General features: G+C 40.9%; 2 non-coding genes across 2 annotated transcripts; both read left to right on the forward strand.

Annotated features, from left to right (window-relative positions):
• The first annotated feature begins 1,995 nt into the window (after positions 1-1,995).
• Trnal-caa (transfer RNA leucine (anticodon CAA)) lies at positions 1,996-2,067 on the forward strand. The gene has a single exon. It is a non-coding gene; the product is annotated as a tRNA-Leu (tRNA).
• Positions 2,068-3,779: 1,712 nt separating this feature from the next.
• Positions 3,780-3,851, forward strand: Trnah-gug (transfer RNA histidin (anticodon GUG)). Its single transcript has one exon. It is a non-coding gene; the product is annotated as a tRNA-His (tRNA).
• Positions 3,852-4,218: the final 367 nt, after the last annotated feature.

Below are 4,218 nucleotides of genomic sequence, written 5' to 3' on the forward strand. Positions count from 1 at the left end.
ACTAACAAGTTGCTGCAATATTGATCAATTTAGTAAAAAAAAAATTGGCAAATAGCCATATCTTATACCCAAAAGAGCCATAGGTTCCCGACCACTGCTTTTTGTGTTACTCTCACCTTGCGATGGTTGCGCAATTCAGTGACCATTTCAACCAAAATATCGCGATTTTCGAGCAAAATTCGGGAGAAGCAAATAACGACAAGACATGACACATGATTCTTGAATGATAAATAAATTTATTTGAAACGAACTGAAAATTTTATTAAATGAATACCTTAGCCGACACGAGCAGAGTGGCGCAGCGGAAGCGTGCTGGGCTCATAACCCAGAGGTCGATGGATCGAAACCATCCTCTGCTACGCTGGCTGTGATCGTATAGTGGTTAGTACCTCACGCTGTGGCCGTTATAACCCAGGTTCGTATCCTGGTCACAGCAGTTTACATTTTCCTATAGGGAGCAACCTAGAAATAAATATTTGGTGATGATGGGGCTATTTGGGCTAGTTGTAGCATGGGGAAATACATGTCCAATCATTTAATCTGATTCCAAAATGACAATAAATAACCTCTTCGTAGGGCGAGCAATGATGATTTTGTATATTACGTATCCTCACGTCATGTGTATGTACCTCTATATCAGTGGTCGGGAACCTTTTCAATCTGAAAAGTCATTTTGGCCCCATTTTCGTTCGCACTTACTACATGAGATTCGTCATTTTCTCCGTAACAACTCGTACTAATCCTGCTGGTTGCCTTATTCAAGCTTGTAAAGCTTGAGGTACGAGAACATAGGTTCGTCGTGATGCTACTTTTGAATACGAGAACCCATGATTATATGCGTAGGTGGAGCCAAACATGGTCAGTACCGCTGTATACCTGCCTACCCACTCTAAGCTGTGATAAATCAGTGATGTCGGGTCAGGAGAAGTAAGTGAGACCATACCTCACCTGTCGTCAGGATGAGTAAACGGAAATTGAGGGACATTGAATTGATATTGGTATTTTTAATCGATGCACAGGTTCATGAACGACAAGATGTTGAACATTTTTCTTCCATAATCACACAATTTGCATATTTATTGTATGAAAGTAAAGCGCCAAACGATGGGTAAGGCACAGATGTGCCAAACCTCACCATTGATTACGCAATTCATCGTTAATATCTTAGAATTTATTATAACTGATATTAATCGCACGTAACTGTAACGATTCTGAAACTCTAAATACTGATCGACTTCTCAATTGTCAATGTATTCAGCGGTAACACATAACGTTGCGCTACACGCCTACATTTTATCGCCGGCAATACGGACCTACTTACCAATCGAGAACGTGGATAGCTATGACGTTGTTTGTAATTCGAGTTTATAATTGTGGATGTAACATCCACGGAAGTTCATGTCGCGCCGAAGGTCAAGACGACAATGTGTATTTGAAAACTGCGTACATATGGGCGTCGCCATGTCTGCTATTCTCTTTGATCAATCAATGTTTCGTGCAATCCATGATTTCGAGTCGGGTAGGCCTACACCGAATTCGCGAATGATATTAGTCGCCGGTCCGACGGTAACTTGAATTTGAGGATTTTGAAAAGAGGGGTCCGACCGAGCCCCTAAATCTGAAGAGGGCATTTTCTTTACCTCGCAAAGACACGTTTATACTGCCCCGAGAATAATTATTCTGGACGTGGTGAAAATATACTAACCAGTTGCTGCAATATTGATAAATTAGGTAAAAAAAAAATTGGCAAATAGCCATATCTTATACCCAAAAGAGCCATAGGTTCCCGACCAATGCTTTTTGTGTTACTCTCACCTTGCGATGGTTGCGCAATTCAGTGACCATTTCAATCAAAATATCGAGATTTTCGAGCAAAATTCGCGAGAAGAAAATAACGACAAGACATGACGCAGTCTCAGCATGATTCTTGAATGATAAATAAATTTATTTGAAACGAACGGGACATTTTATTAAATGAATACCTTAGCCGAAACGAGCAGAGTGGCGCAGCGGAAGCGTGCTTGGCTCAAAACCCAGAGGTCGATGGATCGAAACCATCCTCTGCTACGTTGGCTGTGATCGTATAGTGGTTAGTACCTCACGCTGTGGCCGTTATAACCCAGGTTCGTATCCTGGTCACAGCAGTTTACATTTTCCTATAGGGAGCAACCTAGAAATAAATATTTGGTGATGATGGGGCTATTTGGGCTAGTTGTAGCATGGGGTAATACATGTCCAATCATTTAATCTGATTCCAAAATGACAATAAATAACCTCTTCGTAGGGCGAGCAATGATGATTTTGTATATTACGTATCCTCACGTCATGTGTATGTACCTCTATATCAGTGGTCGGGAACCTTTTCAATCTGAAAAGTCATTTTGGCCCCATTTTCGTTCGCACTTACTACATGAGATTCGTCATTTTCTCCGTAACAACTCGTACTAATCCTGCTGGTTGCCTTATTCAAGCTTGTAAAGCTTGAGGTACGAGAACATAGGTTCGTCGTGATGCTACTTTTGAATACGAGAACCCATGATTATATGCGTAGGTGGAGCCAAACATGGTCAGTACCGCTGTATACCTGCCTACCCACTCTAAGCTGTGATAAATCAGTGATGTCGGGTCAGGAGAAGTAAGTGAGACCATACCTCACCTGTCGTCAGGATGAGTAAACGGAAATTGAGGGACATTGAATTGATATTGGTATTTTTAATCGATGCACAGGTTCATGAACGACAAGATGTTGAACATTTTTCTTCCATAATCACACAATTTGCATATTTATTGTATGAAAGTAAAGCGCCAAACGATGGGTAAGGCACAGATGTGCCAAACCTCACCATTGATTACGCAATTCATCGTTAATATCTTAGAATTTATTATAACTGATATTAATCGCACGTAACTGTAACGATTCTGAAACTCTAAATACTGATCGACTTCTCAATTGTCAATGTATTCAGCGGTAACACATAACGTTGCGCTACACGCCTACATTTTATCGCCGGCAATACGGACCTACTTGCCAATCGAGAACTTGGATAGCTATGACGTTGTTTGTAATTCGAGTTTATAATTGTGGATGTAACATCCACGGAAGTTCATGTCGCGCCGAAGGTCAAGACGACAATGTGTATTTGAAAACTGCGTACATATGGGCGTCGCCATGTCTGCTATTCTCTTTGATCAATCAATGTTTCGTGCAATCCATGATTTCGAGTCGGGTAGGCCTACACCGAATTCGCGAATGATATTAGTCGCCGGCCCGACGGTAACTTGAATTTGAGGATTTTGAAAAGAGGGGTCCGACCGAGCCCCTAAATCTGAAGAGGGCATTTTCTTTACCTCGCAAAGACACGTTTATACTGCCCCGAGAATAATTAGTCTGGACGTGGTGAAAATATACTAACCAGTTGCTGCAATATTGATAAATTAGGTAAAAAAAAATTGGCAAATAGCCATATCTTATACCCAAAAGAGCCATAGGTTCCCGGCCAATGCTTTTTGTGTTACTCTCACCTTGCGATGGTTGCGCAATTCAGTGACCATTTCAATCAAAATATCGAGATTTTCGAGCAAAATTCGCGAGAAGAAAATAACGACAAGACATGACGCAGTCTCAGCATGATTCTTGAATGATAAATAAATTTATTTGAAACGAACGGGACATTTTATTAAATGAATACCTTAGCCGACACGAGCAGAGTGGCGCAGCGGAAGCGTGCTGGGCTCATAACCCAGAGGTCGATGGATCGAAACCATCTTCTGCTACATTGGCTGTGATCGTATAGTGGTTAGTACCTCACGTTGTGGCCGTGATAACCCAGGTTCGAATCCTGGTCACAGCAGTTTACATTTTCCTATGGGGAGAAACCTAGAATTAAATATTTGGTCATGATGTGAGGAACGGGGCTAGTTGTAGCATGGGGAAATACATATCCAATCATTTAATCTGATTCCAAAATGACAATAAATAACCTATTCATATTTCATAAGGCGAGCGATGATGATTTTGCATATTGCTTATATTCACGTCATGTGCATGTACCTCTATGTCAGTGCTCGGGAACCTTTTCTATCTGAAAAGTCATTTTGGCCCCATTTTTTCTAATTTAACTTCATCATCATCATCATTGGTTTATTAGCAATTTTATCAGTTCAATACAGCACAAAAATGCGATACAATGAAAAGACAGGAAGATGTCGAAGCGACAA

The sequence above is a fragment of the Botryllus schlosseri genome, chromosome 8 (assembly GCF_051294905.1).
Source record: "Botryllus schlosseri isolate E-star chromosome 8, Bs_hap1, whole genome shotgun sequence".
Lineage (NCBI taxonomy): Eukaryota > Metazoa > Chordata > Ascidiacea > Stolidobranchia > Styelidae > Botryllus > Botryllus schlosseri.